The following is a 23,075-nucleotide window of genomic DNA, read 5'->3' as shown; positions in this document are numbered from 1 at the left end:
GCTGCTGGACCCTAACTAATACTACAAATAAGTTAAGGGTTCTATGAGTTCTCTCTCTAATAGTTCTATCTTGAACATGACCCTATATTCATAATTTATACTCCCTCCGTCCCGGTCAATTGTATACAGTTTTTTTTTGGTATGTCCCATCATTTGTATACATTCTCAAAATAGTAATTTTTTATAATATAAAATATTATTACACTCACTACTTTCTTCCACTATCTCCATTCTATAATAATAAAAACACTATTACACCCACTACTTTCCTCCACTATCTCAAACTTATAATTATAAATAAATAGGTCCTACCACTTTACCTACTTCTCATCTAACTTTACTCATTTTTTTACACTTTTTCTTGGTGTCCGTGTTCCAACCATTTGTATCCAACCAGTTGGGACGGAGGGAGTATATCTATATTCTATATTTCTATATATTCTTAATGAACGAAATGCCTATTTAACCTTTTTACTCACAGGTAGCTCATTTTACCCGCATTTTACCCGATTCTCGGTACTAATCAGCAATTTAGAGCATCTGCAATGACGTTGGCTATAATCGTTGGCTAAATTGAACTTGTAAGACATTACGTAAAATTTGCTGAACCTGTAAGACATTGTGCTTTAATGGTATTGGCTATATTGGTTGGCTATAACTTAAAAATAATATGTTATTAATATTTAGATTGTTATAAATAGAATATATCAGTTTAATATGATAATAAATAATATTTAATCAACGGGATGGAGGAAAATAAATTACGGAAGATAACATGAAATTCACTACATATCTGTACTAGTTCGACGAATATAGTCATCCATAGGAGGATGACTATAATTATACATAAAAGCTTGTTGTGGTTGAAGTTCCATTTTTTGTGAATATTGACAATAAAATTTAATTTTCGAAAACCACCTGTACTCTAAGTACCGGTGAGGGTAGGAGATGCTATTAACATGACCCCTTTAGACAAAAAGTAACCGGAATATAACCGTTTTTTTACAAGAGACGGATGTAGACCGTAGAGCGGTGGGAATGGCTATTGAAGCTTGTGTGCGCCACTAAATTCATGCCGGCTTTTTACCATTTTAGTCGTTGATGCGTTAGATCACGGTGAGTTGTATTTGCTAGGGTTTGTTTTGTAGGTGGGTGAATTATTAAACTGTGAGCACGTACGAGTGTGTGTGTATTTCTTTTGGAGTAGATGTGATAATTGGAAGCTCATTGTATGTATTTGATTTAGAATGTATTTAGCTACATTATGTTAAGTAGAGTTGTGGAGTTGATTTACCCTCTGATGTACAGGGCTCTGGCCTGCAATTTAACACCGTCTGATGGTCTTTTGCACCCCAGGGTGTCACTAATCATGATTTTTGCAAATTACAGGGTTGGGGAAAGAGTTCGGTATGCTTCTATTTATGAATGTGTTTTTTTTTTTTTTTATCATGTTGTTGTGTGTACTATGGTTTTTAAGGTGTCCATACAAGTACTAACTGCTTAGAGGTTAGGCAAGAAACTATGTTTAGTAGCTTATCATTGCATCTAGATGATAGTAGGGAACAATTTGGTAAATATGATGGGAAGATCTATAATACTAATTCATTTTGTTTGGTTCTTTGTTCTTTTGCAGCTTAGTTGAACTCATTGATCATCATCGTATGAAGGTAGCTCGCAATGTGAATTTAGAAAGGCAGCAAAGGAACTATCTGTTCCGTGAGGTTGGTATGCTCAATCTTCCTCATACTTTGCTTTGGTCATACAAGTTAATGAATCATCTCATGTTAAAGAAGTTTCAGCCTAAGACTGAGATGATAATTCCTATGATTTGAATCTCTATTTCCTTATAATTGAAGGCCTCTAAAAGTGTCAATAGAACTTTGCATCAGTCATCCATTGTCATATCACCTCAGTCAAAATTTAGTTTTCAAACACTGAAAAGTATGAATGGTCATTTACAGGGATGATATAGCTGGATGCAGTGAAAAGGCATATGACTCTCTTTCGATTAATGACGCACGTTAAATGCTTATGTTCTCTTCAGATCAAGAACTGTCTGGATATATTAATGAGGTATCTTTATTGTTTTGGATAGCTGGCATATTTTTTGTAATGCATTTTTCTTTTAAGTATATGGGAGTGAGAGGTGATGTATGAAGTCTAGACCTCTTCGAGCAGCTACTAACAGGTTGACATTTTAAAGGTCTAATATCTGGCAATTTATGTACTTATTTTTTGGCCAGGTTGTAGCTTATTAGCCTATTTACTGAAGCCTATATAGTTGGGTGCGGAGGCCCCTCTATGGCAAGTTGGAACAGGTCATTTCCACCAGGCTACAAATCCTGCACCAGAACCTGAGATGCTCTCTGCCGCCTCTATATAGCCCCTGTTCGAAACGTCTTGATGGCGTAGAAATGTTTGGTTGGACTACGCCAGCTATTGTGTAGGTAAAAAATTCTGTTGGAACTGTTATAACATGGAATTTTAATGTAATTTTCTAATACATTAGTTGAAGTATCTGATCCGGTATCCTGTTTTCTTTACAAGCTTGCTGGCTATCAAATCATCACTGCACTCCTGCGCTATTTAAATGATTTTTGAGGTGTCTACATCTCAACAATCATGATATTTGATACATATTATTCTATTTGAGATTTTAGTGAATCTTTCAGGCAATAGACCTGAATGTAGTAGATGGTTAATTTTTATTTGGTCATATTTGATAATGTTTGTTAAGCCCGGTTTGTGACCTAATTAACTGTTGGTTTTAACAATTTGTAAAAAATTTGGCCAATAAAATTAGTTCATATTCTGTGGACATGTCGTGATATGTAGTTGTGTTTTTTGGAAAAGAAATCATGTAGTTAAAAAGTATAAGCTGGGACATTGTGCTTCATCAAAATTTGCGGCTATTGAGACTATATAAATAGAAGAGTTTTGGAACTGAATTATTTGCCCAGTTCTTATTAGAATTTTGTACCTGAACTAGATAAGGGGATCAAATAAGAATGTGTTTTCACCTGCACACTTTTTTTGTTTAAAACATTGGGGAACATGTAAAATGATGAGATTGAACTAGCTGTGCTAGAGATGATGTTTTAATGTTTAACGAAACAAATATATAACGAGTGCAGAAGTGGAGCAAAGGAAATCAAAAGGAGAAGGTCAACAACATGGTGTTGTTTGAATAGCCAACTTATGATAAGCTTCTCTCTGAAGCTCCTAAGTTCAAGCTTATCACTCCTTCCATCCTTTCTGATCGTCTGGGGGTAAGAAAGAATAAATTTTAGTAGATAAATTTTCCACTATCAAATGTTGATCAGAATGCATCCCTGGCTCTTTGTTGGATTCTGTTGTCAAAGGTACAAATCTGTCTAGCCTGCCATTGTTTTGTGTGTGGATATGAGTAATGCCTCTTGCGGCACCAACAGCTAGATCAATGAGTACATATAAAATGTTTTGCTATTGTTTTTTTGCAATTGAGCTTGGTTATAAAATGTTTGGCACTACTGCTTTTTACCAAACAGAGGAAGCTTTTGGCAAAGCTATATGTGAAGCAGTGAGTCTTGGTTTCATCAAGTTACTAAGTATTTCTCACCTCTAAGGTCTGGTGCAATGATACTCAGGCAGATCGTATCCTCCCTGCTCGACAGAAGACACTACAGTAATATAAATCACCGCTGATTTATTTTTTTCTTCGACTTGGTGATTAAAATATTCTTGGAATTTAATTTTATTTGTGCTTACAGGAATATGAAGTTGGAGTACCTTGATCAGTGCCTTTTGCCTTGGCCAGTGAGCTTGAAGCCCAAGGCAAACCATTTTGACCTAAAGCCTGAAGATGTTCTTCCACTAGACATTAAATTTGTTTGGACAGTCATGTAAACAACAATGGTGGTTTCAGGTTTATCATTAAATTCTTTTTTAGTTTGGTTGCGTGCTTACAGTTTTTTATTTTTTATTTTTTCTTTTGTAGAGAGGATCATGTTTATCAACTTATTTTTTATCTTTATATTTTATTATTATTCTTTTTAAACTCAGGATAATATGCCAGTTTATATATGTGCCTTTTTACTATCTTTTTTAATAATGAATCAATTTTGACTCTTCGCATAACAAGTATGATCTTTTAGTTGGTTTGTCTTTTAGTCTTCATTTTAAAACTTTTTATGGTGTTTTTTTTTTGTTGATTCAGCTTTTGGAGGAATATGATATATGTGTTCTGGATGGTACTTTCCCTATGTAGCTGCAGTATATGCGTGCTTACAGTTTTTTGTTTTTTTATTTTTTTTTTGGAGAGAGGATCATGTTCATCAGCTTATTTTTTTATCTTGATGATGTTAATTTATTGTTGAAATTAGCATAATATTCAATTGATTATTTAAAGATTTTTCATGTTTCATATGCATAACTTTGTTCAGTTATAGCCAAGAATTACACCCACCATTCTCCTTGATATCTTGAACAGGTTTCTGCAGTTTTTGTTCAGTTGATAGAAGTTCGTCCTGCATTTTTGGAGGTTTGATTTTTTTCCCTCCTAGCATTCTGTATTGTTTGTTCAATTAATTATCTTAATCTGAATGTTCCTCTATGTCTATGTAGACAAAAGTAGTTTTTTATTATATGATCATATATCTAATATCTAGCACTATGAATTATTTTCTTCCTGTGCTCATCTCTTTTGGTCATATAATATCAACCAGTACTTGAGGAATGTGATTGAATACATACTGCAGGTATTAGTAGTGATGATACTCTATTTGAACACTTTTTATCGAAACATTTGCTTCTGGAAATGTGTATTTTTTTTTATCAGAAATCTCGATTTGTAGGTGCTGTTTGAAAATGTCAGTGATAGACCTGTAATCTCGATTTGTAGATGGTGTATGAAAATGTAAATGATAGATCTATAATCTTTTCGAGTTTTCACCCAGAAGCAGCTTTGCTACTCAAAAAATGCAGAGCAGTAGAGCACTTATCCTGTGTATTTTCAAATTTTCAATCTCAATTTGGTACAATCTAAGCACATTTCTCTGCTAAAAGATTTGTCCACCAGGTTTTCTTCCTTACAAACGGAGGAACAAAAAGTTACAATGACGTGAGAAGGAATTCCCCAGCGGCAGCACTAAAATTGTGCTTAAAAGATTCTCGGAAGTTAAAGATGTACATAGAAATTCTGCAGCAGCAAGCAAGATAAAGAAATCAAATCTCTACCTCCTTACATATGGGAAAATGAAGTAAGTTGCTCCATTTCGGTTTTTATTATCTCCTTCTCTCCAAACATTAGGTTCAGACTTTCAGTTGATGTCATTAATTTTTTCGACTTGAATTATAACTTCACTGTAATGTGCCAGAAGCAGTATATATCCTATATATGATAGGAATCGAGGGAGTTTGTGTGATAAGGTGCCGGATCATGACTGATATTAGGATGTCCTCCACTTCTATTTGAGATATTAGGTGTTGATTCATGACTGATCCCATTGTTACTTTCTTCAACAGACTGATTGGCTGATGCAGTATGGTGCCGTCTTAAATTTGCATCATATGGTATAGGTGCCGGTGGTGGCCTGTAAGTGTCTAGAATTGAAGTTTCAAGATTTGGATCAACTAAAAAACCTGTAGAGAGCACAGTCGATGTGCCAGTATGGGAGGACAAAGGCTGATGCTCCTCTGACACTCTTGGATACTGCAGTGAATTGTATATTGTAGGTATGTTAATAAATTAATAAATTTGGCATTCTTTCATTATGATACTATTTTCATATATAAATTTGAGAAATTATTTTTTATTTGTGCACTTAATTGTACATGTATGATGCTACAGAGAGAATTATGTAAAATAAGGTTTGTATATTTTTGATATTATTGATGGGTGCAGCTTCCGCCAAGGCCAGTTCCTCACACAACTGAAAATACAAGGAAAGCGGATCAAATAAAGGTGAAACAGTAGAAATTTGCTTTATTCTACAATTACTAACCTCTCCTGAACAGCTCTTATGCATTAATGTTTTGCATTTGTTTAGATTTTTTATGTTTCTAAATATCTGTGTGGATGACATGTAGGTTCTGGGATGGATTATAACACGGGTTCAAACGAGACATAAGTTCTAAATGGTTTGCTGCCAAATCTCTAACTATGCAGCATCTACTTTGCTTACTGTTTTAATGTTTTATATCTAAACTAGCTTCAAATTTGGCATTCTTTCCTCCCTCACCACCTACTTATCAGGTCAAGAAACAAGATGATGGGAAGCTAATTAGGCAGATAAGCAAAAATTTCTTGCGGTTATAGAACTTCAAGAGCATGTCTTAGCTTTTTTAGTACAAAAACTTCACATGGATATATTACATTAAAATTGTGTCAAGTATTGGACCCTTTAGATTGCAATCAGACACTCTCTCACAAATATAGCATTTTTAAAATCTTTTAGGGCCAATAAAATCTGTTAAAATAAAATCCTGATGTGCCAAAGAAGAATTTGTAATTTGACAGTAAATTGTAGACTGTGATAATTTGCTACTGATTAGAATTTTTAGGCTCTAATGATTTGGTTTATGATGCATGATTGCCCTGATATATAATTACTGTTTTTAGATACACATACTGATGGATCATACAGATACAAGATTATTGATGAGGTAACTGAATTTGAGATCATGGTGCAGAGAAACTACGGATAAATTATTGTTATAACCTTTACTTTGTTTCTATCAATTTTGTAAATGTAGTACTTGACTACTTTCTGTATACACACTTTATAATTTAAAGTGTTTTCTCTTAATAATGTGAAAAGACTCGGAGGCTTTTGTAAATGGTTTTATATTTCATTTGATACTTTTTTTTTTGGCAATAAACGTATAGCAGTTAAGCCTCTAACTACACATGGTTCAATCTTTTATTCACAGAACTACAAGCAACAACAAGAATTTCGCTCTCTAATGAATCCTTCGGACGAATTATGCAAGAGTAAACGGCCAGCCTCTCCAAGGTCCGGATAACAAGCAATTGTAGGTTTTAGCAATTTCCACAACCAAGTTTAACTTTCTCCAATCGTCAAAAAACCAAAATATTCAAGATTCTCCAGAGGCTAAACTGTAGGGGCATTTATAGCTATCCAGAATTTTATAGTGTCGGTAAGTTCATATACTTAAGTGCAACATACATATAACAACCATACACATTACACATACCTGACTATTTCACACAAATTAGTTTATTCATAGTATTTTACAGTTCTGCGCGAAAGAATTTGTGCACAAGATCAAGAACTTTATAAACGAATCCTTTTCACATCACCTTCTGGGACACTTGCATCACTTATAATGCTCTCTACTAATGAAACTGTTTGTCCATGAGCCTGAATCAATTTAAAGCCTTTTAAATGAGTAACAATCAGGATAATAGAAGGCAAATGATTAAAAATAAAAAAAAATACAACAGGTAAGATAATTAAAAGCCCTATACTTTGAGTTTTTCTTTGTCAGGCCTATACTTTGAGTTTTTTCAAAAATTAATACTATAAACTTTATGTGTATTCAATTTTTAGCAGCCGTAGTACTCTACCAAGGATCTAAGATTGGTTTGACAAAGATCTGACAATTCAGCTTAGATAACTACATTCTATATAATAATTATTGTTTTGTAAAACTTCCGGACCTCATCATCATTTACAATTGAATTATGTTGTCTTATATCTAGGTTCCCTGTACACTGAAAACAGTGCTGCAAAAGTTGCTGCCTACCGCAATTGCAAAAGTACTAACTCTGCACATTACCAACAGAAATAAACAAGTTAAGAAAAGTGGTTTCCTCTTCCACGCCTAGGTTTTCTTTTGCTAGCTTTGTTATTATATTTCAGGATATCTGCAAAACCTTATGATACTGTAGAAAGTAAACAATGATTGCTGTGATTCTTACAGATCATTATGACCAAGTTCTGAATACTAACTTAAATAATTTGGTGGTTAGCTTCAGTGCAGCTCATGCAGATATTTAGATGATGCATAGAATTCGTATAGACAGAATAAATAATCATGCAAACATATATTATCCGTACCTTTCTACATTAAATAAGTAACAAAAATATCCTGTATCAATTTAAAGCCTTCTAAATAATAACAATCAGGATAATAGAAGCCAAAGAATTAAAATAAAAATATAACAGGTAAGATAATCAAAAGCCTTATACTTTGAGTTTTTTTTGTCAGGCCTATACTTTGAGTTTTTGACAATAGAGATAATATTTGTGAGTGTTCACCACATATCCACTGCAAATATATTGTGGAGTTAGTGCGCTATTAATATGATTTCGTGTTGACTTGCTTGGCAGGTGGTAATATTGGTGGAGACGACTGCCAGGCATCTTCATCTTCTGCTACAAATCAATCATCCCATAGAAAGGGCAATAAAGAAAAGGAGCCTGCAACCTTTGATCCATTGCTTGAAGATCAATTTTATCCTGTGCTTCAAATCATTTGTCATGTTTAACAAGATCTAGATTTCAGATCAATTTGAAAATGATACTAATCATCTCTTCTCCAGATTTCTAATTCTTGATTGTCGTCCGATGATTGAACAGGTTAGCATCCTCCTCTCTTAATGATCGGGCATTATTCATGTATTTCATCCTCATTATTTCTTGCGTCGATAAGTAATGGGTATAGATTCTTGGGCTGTACACTTTTTTTAACTTTTATGCATCTAATTGTTATATGGTTAATATTTGTCATTTGAGAAAGCTATCTTCACACTACTTACCTCGATTCACACACACATTTATCTTTTCTTATATAAATATGGCTTTGTTTCAAACGATACTGGGAAGATGTGGGAATCATAGGCCCTGGACAACAAATTTACTTATCTCAATTTTGATCATGACTTTAACATGATCTACTTCTGTAGTTAAGCACATATAGATTAACGTAAAAAACATAGAAGTTGGAGAACTTGATGTGGCACGACCAGGTGAAAATTCATTTTGTTACACACATATAAATATAATCCTCATGACTAATTTTTTCACAAAAGCGATTTTGATTATAATCTTTTATGTTATTTTTATTATACTACTTAGGTATATTTCTTTAAACTTTCAATGATATTGATTTGTCATGATTTTTTTGGATTCTAAAGCGGAGCAGGCTAGAGAAGGTTTGATGGTGTTTATTTAACTACCCGAAATTCACAGTCATCCATGTTAATTTACGATTGTTAATTTAATATGATTTGAGTGGTATATTCACTTGATGGACGTCTGAAATCTGATGTTTGTGCTCCATTGGTTGAGAGGAATAAGGTGTGTCATTATAGAATTTGTTTTGCATGACGCACTAGCTCTCTCTTCTCTGTCTTGACAACATCATATTTGTTTTAATTTCTTTCTAAATTTTATTATATGTTCTTTGTCTGGTTTGGTGCAATAATAATTCTTTTAAGTGTATGATATTAATTGGCGCTTGCCTTTAGTGGTAACTTTTTCCAATTGATTCGTAATAAGTTAATAACGTTATTTGTGTGGATATATTCTCAGGATTCACGTAAAAATGTAATACCAACTCATACATCTTCTAGCATCTCATTGAGCTAACCCAGTGGGTCTATGAAAGGTGGGACCGGTGAACACTCAGCTGCAGAGCAAGGTTTTTACTATCCGCCTACTAGCTTTTGCCCTCAAGACTACCCATATAGACATTTAACTGTTGATTTAATTAGGTCTTGCGAAATGATAATTTACCTTTAGTGTCTTAACTTTGGGTTTAGTTTAGATACAATATTTCACGTTTGTGTTTTTGCTATAATAGTTATATAATGGAGGTTATACTCATCCGGATGCTGGCAGTTCTTCCTATAAAGTCTGTTCATCATTTGTCCTTTTATTCTGATCCGAGTTATCTTTTTTGTTGTTTAATTTATCCTCACACATTCTTTTAGCAAATTTACTGATTCGATGATGGTGGATAAAAATCCAATTCTAGTGTTTTTTGCCCACAGTCAGATGATGGTTCACATCTCTATTATCTGCCTACCTATAACAGTTATCCTGCTGCCTCATATATGTGTGTTGATGGGAATTTAGCCCTACTATTTTACATCTGGATGTCAACAGAATGCTGATGCATATGGATTAAAAGTCATGTGAGAAAACTACTTGAATGCAGCGCAAGCTAGCAATGCCACACGCGGGGCAACTGCTGTACATGGTGGAGAAAAACTCTCTTTGAACTCTGACATTTCAGAAAATGAAAAGATACAAATTTCTTGATAGTATAGCACCTGTACGATTGGTTCTTGATTCTTTATCTAGATTTTATTAAAATTGGCTTCGATTTTGGATGGATATAATGTGTGTGTGACTATTTGCTTATAGACAAAGTGGTGCTGACATATCATTTATAGTGGAGGGTACTCTTGAAATTAGAGGAGTACTCCCTCCATCCCCTTTTACATGTCCATTTTAACTTTTGACTAGTCAAATTGACTATATTTTGACTGAATTTTACATGTATCAGATAATTGAGAAAAATAATAAAAATTATACCATTCGAAAGTATATTTAGTCTACTTTAATATGCAACTTTCAGATTTTAAAAATAATAAGTAGATAATTTTTAATGTTTAGTCAAAAATTGGTCAATTTGACTCTTCGAAAGCAAAATGGACATGTAAAAGGGGACGGAGGGAGTAAATTATTAAACTATATTATTTTAAGGAACCTGTTTGAGATTTCAAGAGTAGTTGTATTATGAAATATGAACTGCAGCAAGCAAGCATGTTAGAATAAGTTTGATATTTCATTAGATCAAGTGATTTATATTTGTTTACTCAGGCAAGGTTTCTTATTTCTACCATCCTTGATTTTATATGAACGAATGGATTGTGCTTGGTCTAGACCTCCACAATTATGAATGTCAGTCATTTTCAGCTGGTAAGCATTAGAATTTTATTAATATCTTGGACAATCTCACATTGAGTTGCTATACACACACACACAAGCCTAAGTTATATGGAGACCACAATTAGTTGGAGTATTGGAGTCCTTTATCTGGTCCATCCATTTAAAACAAATCTAACGGTTCTAATTTTTTTAAAACCTATGCATATTTTGTTAAAGTACACGTGTACTACATTTTATACTTAATAAAAAATTGTAACTGTTGGCTACATCTAAGCGACAATTTAGGAGAGTAGTTTTCATGTTTGCAGAGATTCTCATCACGCTTACCCTTAATCTGTTCTCCTGTTCTTCTGTGTGTAATTGAATTATAGAGTGGTTGTTTGTTGTTTTTCTGTCGAGATAAAGCTTATCGGATTGTTCTGCAAATGGTTAATCATAAAGAACAATCAGTTAAGTTGGTTTTTGTTCCTCGCTTTCACTGAAACTGTTCTGCAAATGTGTATGCACCCATTTTGTTTTTCAATTTGTGGTGGTTTATAGATTTCAACATCGGTTCATATGTTTTGCAGACTACATATCGGCATGTATATGTTTTGTTAGATGTTACAGTGAAATTGTGATTTTTCCAGTTATAGTTTTTAAGTATGAACTCAGTTCTTTGTGTGTTTTCTATTTATTTGTTGTTTATACCGTAAGCTAGTTGTCTAGATTTTGCATTCAAAGCGACGATGCCATTTCATTGTGATGTAACTGCAGCCTTACTTGGAGACATTCTTACACACATTTTTCTGCACTGCACACCTTGTAAGAGTATAATACTCCGAGAGGAACCAGTCACCCAACGTCCACACCACGGTGCCGTCCTCGGTAATTGCTCCACTTCTAAACTTGAAGGGGTTTTGACTTGATTTCGTAGAGAAATTGAAGGACAGTAAATGACTCGTAACTGTAATTTGGATGAGAGGAAAACGCGGGATATTAATTGATCTTAAGCGAAATACTATCCCGTACAACATGTATACGAATGGCAGTTTTTAGTTTTTAAAAACACTGCCACTTGTCTATCACATCTTCCATTTATCTTATTATGATTTGATGGTGTAAGATTAGGTCTCCAAAGACTCCAATAATCTTGTACTCCAAGGAGCCCAACTATATATATATATATATATATATATATATATATATATATATATATATATATATATATATATATATATATATATATATATATATATATATATATAGGAGGAGGTTCAAAAGAGACGGAGACTTAGCGAGAGACATGGGAGGCGTGATATCTAGCCGTTGGATTAGTCTTGATCTTGTGATCAGATGGTATATACTCCATACGGTATAAATACAATCAGTTTATGTACAAGGGCAGTACATGGAACGTTTTGCACTATTAAAATATCTTATACGTATCCTTAAGTGTATTGAGTGCACAATTATTACAGAATTTCCTTTATTAGGGTGCTAATGAAGGAAAATGCTAGGGACCCCAAATATTTATCCCAAAATTTTTTCCCAAATGATGTGGCGAAATTTCATTGGTTGCATTCATTCCCATAATAATGAGACCCCCCCTGCAGATTCATCAATCACCCAATCAAATTTCGCCACTTATTATCCACGTCATTTGGTAACAAATTTTGGGGAAAAAATTTGGGGTCTCTGGCATTGCCCGATAATGAATATAATTTACTCCCCTTAATTAATTCCAATATGATGATATCACTAATCTAATTAACATATTTTAATTATCATTATATACATATCAGTCATAATATTTTGTTAATTGTATTTACATAATTAAAAAGATTGAATCTTTTATTGCCATCAAATTCACCGTTACAGTTTCATATAATATACTATTCAAATTGTTTCCATGTATGTTGAGATATTATAAATATTACCATTAATGATACATTATATGTACGTCAATTAAAAATATTTTACATCATTCTTACCATTTTTAAATAGATTGTAAGAAGATTGAATGTACTATTAACATAAATTAAAAATTAATAGTTCACATTAAAGAACACTATTGAGAATGCCTTAAAATATTTTTAGTAAGAGATTTTTTTTTTTGAAGAAAAGAAAATAATTCATTAAATAATAGCACGATTCATTAAATAATTCATTGGATTTGTGCACGATTTGTTGGGGTTGGTGTTTTATGTTTTAATTTTGTTGGAGGTGGTGTTTTATGTTTAGTTTTATTTTTTGATTTTTCTAGTAGAAGAAATAGTTGTGAGGCTTAGTCAAACTTGTTTTGTATATTATGTGCATAATATATTGTCTTTTTACAAATTTATTTCGAGTCATAAGTTTATTTGCAGTTGTGTTTATGAACTTGTAGGGGTTAGAGTTTATAACGTTAGTGTTAGTGACATTGATGAGTTTTGGTGTTTCAACGTCGGTGATGATGAGATGGTGTTATCACTTAGTGTGTTTTTCAAATAGAATCAATTGAACAATTTTCTTGCATGAATAGAGATTTTGTTTTGTAAAATTGGTAAGTTTCTCGCCAACTATTATTTTATCGAATTGGCTTTTAATAGTAGTAAATGATGATTTATATTTTAAATATAGTAAATGGCTAGTTGTCTTGCTTGAATGTTGCTGATTTGAATTTTATTTTATTTCTTGAATAATTACTAATTAATATATGCTCTATATGTTTTGATCCTCATTGATTAGTGTTTAATGCAATTTGTTAATTGGTGTATAATCACTTGCATTCTTGATTAATGAATTTTATTTGTACCATTTATGGGTGGCCATGATTGATGGCGTAGATTCTTGCCCCAGTAGACGGCAATTTGGTGCCATGTTGTTGGCTCGCCTATTATATTTAATTTGTCTCTTAGAATTTTACATAGTATTTTGTAGATTAGAATTTATATTTTAATTTTATATTTTGATACTTACATTATTAATTATATTCTTAGTATTTATTTAACTTGTTATATATCTAGCCAAAGGGTCTCCCTTTGGTTAGGTATATATTTTCTGTTTTTCTTTATATTTATCATATTTCTTTGACAAAGTATTTTATTTATCTGTTCTTCAACTTTACCATCTTTTGACATAATTTAATTTAATTTTATTAATTAAAATTTTATTTTCCCGTTATTAATGAATCGTATTATTTCAGGGATGAAGTGGAAGTAGCATGGATTTAGAGCTTGGGACTTTTATTTCGGACATTAAGTTTTATTGTCTAAACTTCCGGAGACATTTTCTTGTCTTTCGGTTAGATAATAAGCTTTTTGAATGAAAAAAACTCCTCGGAGTAGTGGCGTATTCTCGATACGAGCAAGTGCATTTCTGTCAAAAAAAAAAAAAAAAAAAAAAAAAAAAAAATAGCCATACGGCATCTACAAGAATGATCGAATCGAACAAACATAGAAAAAATTAACATGCTTGTCTTCATAGCCAAGATGAGACAAATAAGCGATGTTGAAATTGACGATGGTACATGTATAGATCCTTGCTCTGTGTTCACCATCTTTTTCAAAAACTCCGTTTGAGCTATCAACCACAAATGCAATTCCCGAAAGCTTTTATCGATGAATCCAAACCAACTCTCACAAAAGAGGAGAGAAAATCACACGCTCTCACCAGGGAGAGAAATCAAACTATAATCAAAATAAACTAGAAAAAATCCAACTGAAAACTAAAGCAATTAGATCTGCACCACGACACGTAAGAGATAATCGATCCACCCACAAATCCAAAAAACCCTCTGGAAGCGAATAAGAACGAAAATCAAAAGTTCCGGTGATATAGATCTAAGAAACTTTCCCTCTTGAAGAAGGAGATTTATTAAGAAAATCAATGGAAGAAGCAAGAACAATAAGAACTAGCAATCAAACGGAAAGATTTGGGGCTTTCCACCGGAAAACCGATGGAAGCCCCGTCGAGAATGAAAAGAGGGAGGCGGCTAGAGAGAAGAGAGAAAAGAGTTTATACAGCTTGTTTCAAGTTGATTCGGTGGACAGAGTTTAGTAAGAGATTTTAAGAACTCACTATAATAAAGATTATTTTAACGATCTCTTCACGATCACTTTAAAGAATCTCCCATGAACACCTTAAGGAATCTTTGTTTATTTTTTCTTGTTTATGTTTTTGTAGTACGATTTACTTGTTACAAGTGAGTTCCTTTCCATTCTTTTATGATTCTCTTCGGATTCTTACCTCCAAGAATAATTTATAGTTTAACAAATAAAGAAACAACAACTTAATAATTTTTTTATTCTGAAATAATATAATATATAATCTTATACTATAATATTCAAATATTTAATCTTACATCGGAGAACTAAAATAAATCCTTGATAAAATAAGTGGAAATATAAAAAAAATATGAAAATTGTATATAATTGAAAATTCACAATATTTACTCAAAAAAATTATATTAAATTTTATATTAGAATAATTCATATATTATGCACAAACCTAAATATTATGAGCAAAAAAAGGTCTTAGATCTCTCATTACAACCTTAGTTTTTTTTAGAACACCTTAATGAATCTCCATATTAATCAAGTAATAATTTTTTATTAGTAAATTTTAAAAAAACACAAGCATATATTTTTATTATATTGCTACGTAACACCTTAAAGAATCTCTATGAAAGAAGATATTGAATTAATATTTGAAAATTTTAAATTAGTAGGATACTTAATGAATTAATTTATTTGTTTTTAAATTTATCATCTAAAATTAGATAAAACACAAAGGTTCAATTTCTATTGTATTCGTAAGTAACATCTTAAAGAATATCTACGAAATCAGTAAATTTTTTTTGAAAATATAAATTATACCATAAGACATGTTACATTGGTGAAGAACTCATGGATTAACATAAATCTTATTTAAATAATTTAAAATATTTATACCTTGTCATCTAACTTTAATAAAATAAAATTATTGATTGTGAAATTGTTATCCCGTGTCTAAGGAGCACCTAAAAGAACCCTGTGAAAATAAGTTAGTAATTTAATATTAAAAAGATATAAATTAGTAGGTAAAATATACTATAACGGTAAAAAAAATTAGATTTTCTTCTTTAAAACATAATAGTAATTAATTACTCTATAATAATAAATTTAAATATTCAAACATTATTATTCTTTTCACTTTCAAATTTAAAATTTAAAAATATTAATTCAATATCTTCTTTTATAGAGATTCTTTAAGGTGTTACGTAGCAATATAATAAAAACACATGGTTGTGTTTTTAAAAATTTACGAATAGAGATTTATTATTTGATTAATATAAAGATTCATTAAGGTCTTCACAAAAATACTAAGGTTCTCATGAGAGATCTAATAATATTTTTTTTGCTTTTAATATTTATGTTTGTGCATAATATATAAATTATTCTAATATAAAATTTAATATAAGTTTTTTGAGTAAATATTGTGAAATTTCAATTTTGTGCATTAATGGGTTCATTTTAGTTTTCCGGTGTAAGATTCAATATTTAAACATTATAGTATAAGATAAATATTTTATTAGAATAAAGATTCTATTAAGTTGTTGTTTCTTATTTGTTAAACCATAAGAATACCAAGAGAATCCTCAAAGAATGGAAATCAAATCGTAATACAATAACATAAATAAAGAAATTAGTAAAGAAATTATTGGAATACTTGAATATGGAAATAAATTGTACCATTCAATGCAATTTTTACATACATGGATATAAATTGGTTGAAAATCTTTGCACATCTATGTTCTATAATAAGATCCTAACATATTCTGTAATGAGATCTTAACTGTGTTCAAATCTTCCAAAATTAAATGATCCCATAATTGACTCAGCACGTCAAGAGTATCTACAGCTTCCTTATTAAACTATATACGAATCGTACATGTATAAATTATATCAGTATTATGGACTTTTTCATTAGACTAGCGTGCCCCTCGAGCAAATGAAGGAATCATAGTAAGATCAACGGCTAATATTAAGTCTCTCTTGTCTCTTGATAACCTGCGTCTCCCTGGAACTCGACCCATATATATATATATATATATATATATATATATATATATATATATATATATATATATAAAAGGTTCGAGGGAGAACCTCACTATCAAGAGAACCGAGAGAACTCCCTTAGATGCCGTTCATTCATTAGATAGAATATATTTATTACCATTTTTAAATTCAATAAGAATATATCCAAATCTAATATCAACAAGGGCAATTTTGGACAAAATCTGTTTGTCAATATTTTCATATCTTCTAAATTTGGTATTTTCCACATCTCAAGCTTTAAAGTAAATAACGCAAATTATTACAGAATCTGGAATTCAAATCTTGTATTTTTAAAATGTATCTTCTATTTTTGGTATTTCTGCCAACTCAACCTATCCATCATTAACATAAATCAAAAATCAATTCACATATTTTTGCGTATATCTGGTCCCCAATTCACAGATAACCTTAAGATATTTTAAATTATTTAAAATCAAATCCTACCTTATTTAAAAAGAACACATACCAAAATCGTATATTATATGTTAATAATTAAAGAAACATCTAATAAAACTTTTAGTAGAATCTTATATCTATTAAATAAACTTAATCAATATTTGATTTATCTTACGCCTAAAATTTTTAGTAGAATCTTAAAGTATTTATTAAAAACTTAATCACATAGTTAAAAAAGTTATACTAAATTTTATATTGTTAATGGAACCTTTATTACAATATCAATAAAATTACTAAAAAAAATCTCTAAAACATATAAAAAATATTTAATATTAAAATAGTAGAATTATAGTGAAACACTTAATAGTATCTTAATATTATTAATGTGACACTCAGCAGAGTATCAATTTTTTTTTTACTAGAATCTTAATTTACTAGAATCAAATACAAATTAGAAATATATCATAAATTTTGATTATCAATATAGAATGTTTAATACATCGGTAAGTAGAATCTTCATTAATGTATCTCTAAATGATTTTAATTTAAATTAAATTTTATTTGAGAAGATCACATAACAAAACTATATAATATATATGATCAAATAATGAAACACTAAATAATTTTTTTTAATAGAATCTTAATGTACTTATTAATATACATCTAAATTATATTCAACTAAATTGTTTATTGACGTACCACCTAATAAATTTAATATTTTGAAACACCTAATAAATTTTTTAGTAGAATCTTCATTGATGTACCTAGGGGAGAGCATGGCCGGTTCGGCTCGGTTTCCGGCTAAAACCGGAACCGCAACCATATATCCTCGGTTTTTAAAATCGAAAACCGCAACCGCCGGTTCGGATTCGGATTCGGTTTAAAAAGTCCGGTTCGGTTATAATCGGCTCGGTTTCGGTTATAAAACCGACAATTATGTATTGAAAAATAATACGAAGACAACTTTAAGCACGTAATTCAGAAAAAATAATTATTTAACGTATTCAGAACTTCACAGAAATGAAGCAGAAGATTTAAGTATACTGTAATTTGGAACAGCAGTAACCAGGGGCAGTAAGCCAGTAACAGCAGTAGTTCAAGTTTCAACCACCAAGCTTTCATGCATTTCATATGTAAAGTAAATTTCAAACTTGGAATCAATGTAACAGTTTCACTTTTATTCTCTGCTTATTTACTGAAAGGAAGGAATGCTGCATGCTAATCAATTTTAAGAAATGCAGGGCTAAAAAAGAGTAGACTACCAATAGTCCATAATATATATTTTATTATTTATTATATATATAAGATTTATTATTTAATTATTATTTTAATAATCGGTTCGGTTCGGTTTATATCGGTTCGGTGGCGAGGTATAACCGGAACCCAACCATTTAAATCGGTTCGGTTTTTAATTTTTCGGTTTCGGTTTCGGATCGGTTATATTCGGATCGGTTTTCTCCGGTTTTTCCCGATTTCGGTTCGGTTTCGGTTTTAAATCGGTTGTTTGCTCAGCCCTAGATGTACCACTAAATTATATTCATTTAAATTCTACTTTATTTGAAAAGAACGCATAACAAATTTATATGTTGAGTGCAAAATTGTTGCGATAAGTTTAGCATTGACGACAATAACAACAATGTAAGTCTTTCCACTCTAACTTAAGCTCTCCTAACCCTAATTCTCTCTAGCCTCTAGCCTCTCTCTAGTCGTAGCCGCCTGGGGCTTCCATCGGTTTTCACCGGTGGAAAGCCCCAAATCACTTGATTGCTTTGTTTTTCTTTCTAGTTTTTGAATAATACATCTTCTCGAAAAACTTAGATCTAAAACCATCGGAGATTTCGCTGTCTCTCTTCCAAGCGGGTGAGTTTCGGTCTGATTTCTCTTGTTTTTGTGGTTCTATTTCGGATCTATTCTCGGAAGAATTCTTAGATCTAAAACCATCGGAGATTTCGTTGTCTTTCTTCTCTGTTTAAAGCGGGTGGATTTTCAGTCCGATTTCTCTTGTTTCTGTGGTTCTGCTCAGATCTAAGGTTGTTTTCTCTCCCTGGTGAGAGTTTTGTTTTTCGCTTCTTAATTGTAAGCGGGGTCTTGATTTGATGATGAAAGTTTGTATGGAATCGCCGTTTTGGTCGATAGCTCAAACGATAGCTCTGTTAGGGCATGATGAAGAGGGTACCAGTAATTCAACGAGGATGCATGAAGCGGGTACTTGTATTTGTATATACATTTTCTTCAAAATATCGTTTAACTGTCTCTTTATGAGAACAGGCGATTGCAAATTACTGTTTGTTCGACTCGATCATTGGTGTAGATGCCGTATGACTTTTTATTATTAAAATTAACACCTTTGTTTCAAAAAAAAAACAAACAAATTTATATGTTAAATATGATCAACTAACGAAACATTTAATAAAAAGTTTAGTGGAATCTCAATGCACTTATTACTTACAGTTGATCACGTAATTTACAGAATTATATTAACTTTTATATTGTTGGTAGAACACTTATTATAATTTAATAATTTAATATTAAAAATGTCTCACACACAATAATATTATATTAAAAAAATCTTGCTAGGTGTTCTAATATGTTAAATCAGATAATAAAAAAAATCTATTAACTATGTTCTAAAGTGATTAAATGCCTTTTACCAATATTAATTAAGTATTCTATAATAAAGAATAAGTATTTTTAATGCATCAATTAGTAGAATCGTATATAGAAAATTTATGCATCAATTAGTAGAATCGTAATTAATGTATCATTAAAATTAGTTTTCTAAAATTAAATTTTACTTCAAAGAACACATAAGAAAATCATAGTATATGATATACAACCAGCTAAATGAAACACCTAACGAATATATTTATTATGGATAAAAAACTTAAAAGAATCTAAGTAAAATAATAAATAATGAAAATGTTTTACAAAGTATCTCTGAATATTTTGTAAAAAGTCTTCTAATATTTTAAATCTTCTACAGATTCTGGAAATAGTAAGTAATGAAAATATTTTACTAAGATTCCGTTAAGTGTTTTTTAATATTTCAATTAAGAGAAGAATATATATGGAGCATTATATATAAATTTCATGTTTCAATTGAAGAAAAATACAGAGGATACAGAGCATTAAATCAAAGATAAGGAAGATATGAAAGCATTAAATATGAATCTCAATAAATACGGATAAAATACTTAAAAGAATCTTAGTAAAATAATAAAAAATGAAAATAGTAAAATATTTTAAATCTTTTACGTAATCTAGAATTAGTAAAGAATGAAAATATTTCACCAATGGATATTTTACTAAGATTCTGTGAAGTGTTTTTCCATATTTCATTTAAAAGAAAAATATGAAAAACACATAGAAAGATATAGAAGCATTAAATCAAAGATATGGAAGATATGAAAGCATTAAATAAGAATCTCAATATATATGGTAATAAATTGTCATTAATTTCTTGTTTTTTTCTGGTACAGAAATACCCCCAACATCACTAGATTTGATTGATTTTGTAAAGATATTATTTCAGAATATAATTATAGTAAGATTCTTAATCAACGGCAGATGTATGAGTTCTCTCGGTTCTCTTGATAGTATGAGTTCTCCCAGGATCTTACTCCTATATATATATATATATATATATATATATATATATATATATATATATAGGCTCATGATCAAATAGAAACCACTCTTAAAATAAAAACTAGAAACCAGTTTCCCTACCACTATTTATAACTACGGGTATCACTAATTTATACTGCATTAATCACTGTTTTTATACAGTATGTAAACAGCGATTTTTATTATCAAAATTGAGAAAATCTACTTATCTAAATTATTGATAATCGATTATAGATGATTAATTTTATCCATAGAAAGGTTCTTGGTGGTAGGAAGCCGCAAGAGAAGTTGTATGATGATGGTAAGTAGTCGTTAGTTTTGTAAGTTATGATGGAAAATCTATGTGACTATTGGTGATGATAGACAATGGTGGCAAGTCATAAAAACGTTTGGTAATGGTGGTAAGAGTTCCATTATTACGATTTGGGTGAAGATGATGGTCATATACGTAGCATATATGTGTGTATATATATATATTCGCGAGATATGCTATATATAAATTAGTGATATGTTATGTACAAATTAGTGATTTCTGTAGTTAATAATAGTGATAAAAAACTGTCCAGAAACTGGTTTTTAGTTTTTAGGCTAATTTGGTTTCTATTGGAGTAGGACTATATATATATATATATATATATATATATATATATATATATATATATATATATATATATATATATATGTATTTGTTCAAATACAAACCAATCTTATCATACAAACCTAAAAACTAGTTTCAAAACTAAACAAATATCCCCTCAAACTTTTAAAAATTAACAATATCCCCCCTAGCTTTGCCATCAACTTCCCAAAACTTATACTTTCCACCCCGCCACGTCGCCACGTCACGTCACCATGCCACGTCAGCACTGGAGTCCCCCCACTGTTGACGTGGCACTGCCACATCATCTGCCACGTCAGCGCTGGAATCCCCCACTGCTGACGTGGCAGCTGACGTCAGTAGGTGCTAACATGGCAGATGACGTCAGCAGTGGGCCCACCCCAGAAAATTAAAAAAAATAAAAAATAAACATATTGGAGTGCTCATAAGAAAAATGGGAGTGTAAATAGTGGTTTTTAGGTTTGTATGGTAGTGTGGTTTGTAGTGGAATAGGCCCCTAAATATATATATATATATATATATATATATATATATATATATATATATATATATATATATATATATATATATATATATATATATATAGGCAAGTGATCAAATAGAAACCAATCTTATTTTAGAAACTAGAAACCACTCCTTGAATCACTGTTTATAACTAGTGAAATCACTAATTTCTATGTTCTTAATCACTATTTTATACAGTATATTCATCAGTATTTTTATTTTTAATAATTGAGAAAATTTATTTATGATTGACATTGGTGGTCGATTATTGATGATCAATTATAGTTGTAGAAGGTCTATGATGGTAGCAAATGACAAGATAAGGTGTGTGGTCATGGTAAATAGTCATTAGTAGTGGCAAGTTATGATGACAAACGGCGATAGGCAAATCATGGTTGTAAGTGAAGCGGGCAGTAGCGAAAGAGGTGGATAGTGATACCAAGAGTTTCATCAATGTAGTATGATTGAACATGATGGTGATATACGATGTATATATGTGTATTTATATATCTATATTTGTCAGATTTTGCATATATAAATCAGTGATTTCTGATATTAAAATAAGTGATTTTTGTAGTTAAGAACGATGATGAAAAACTAGCCATAGACTAGTTTCTAGTTTCTAGGCTAATTTAGTTTCTAGTGGAGTAAGCCCCTATATATATATATATATATATATATATATATATATATATATATATATATATATATATATATATATATATATATATATATATACTGGTACAAACTTACAAACTTTTTTTGTTCAACAAATATATAACTTGAGTTCAACATTTTTTTAAGATATTTTGTTGAACATCGATTAAAATTGTGTTGGAGAAGTACATAAACTAATTTTTCAATGTAAGAACTAAGTTAAACGTATTATCTAACCGATATTTATCTTTCTAAACCCTACCCAAACCCCAAAGGTATAGTTTAAGCGTCTCTATTAATATATTCAAC

General features: G+C 30.8%; 1 long non-coding RNA gene across 26 annotated transcripts; it reads left to right on the top strand.

Annotated features, from left to right (window-relative positions):
* Positions 1-937: 937 nt before the first annotated feature.
* On the top strand, positions 938-10,490 carry LOC108195455 (uncharacterized). Of its 26 annotated transcripts, none has more exons than XR_010285259.1 (17): positions 939-1,116; positions 1,309-1,407; positions 1,634-1,721; positions 1,962-2,073; positions 2,244-2,447; positions 3,135-3,664; positions 3,750-3,904; positions 4,469-4,519; positions 5,057-5,237; positions 5,503-5,712; positions 5,882-5,941; positions 6,067-6,117; positions 6,910-7,137; positions 8,334-8,582; positions 9,537-9,645; positions 9,808-9,858; positions 10,002-10,490. It is a non-coding gene; the product is annotated as an uncharacterized LOC108195455 (long non-coding RNA). The 26 variants fall into 26 exon arrangements; XR_010285260.1 differs by having other exon boundaries at positions 9,998-10,490; XR_010285263.1 differs by having other exon boundaries at positions 10,113-10,489.
* The last annotated feature ends 12,585 nt before the right edge of the window (positions 10,491-23,075 follow it).

Source organism: Daucus carota, chromosome 7, assembly GCF_001625215.2.
Source record: "Daucus carota subsp. sativus chromosome 7, DH1 v3.0, whole genome shotgun sequence".
Taxonomy (NCBI): domain Eukaryota; kingdom Viridiplantae; phylum Streptophyta; class Magnoliopsida; order Apiales; family Apiaceae; genus Daucus; species Daucus carota.
This window is presented reverse-complemented; position numbering and strand designations above follow the sequence as displayed.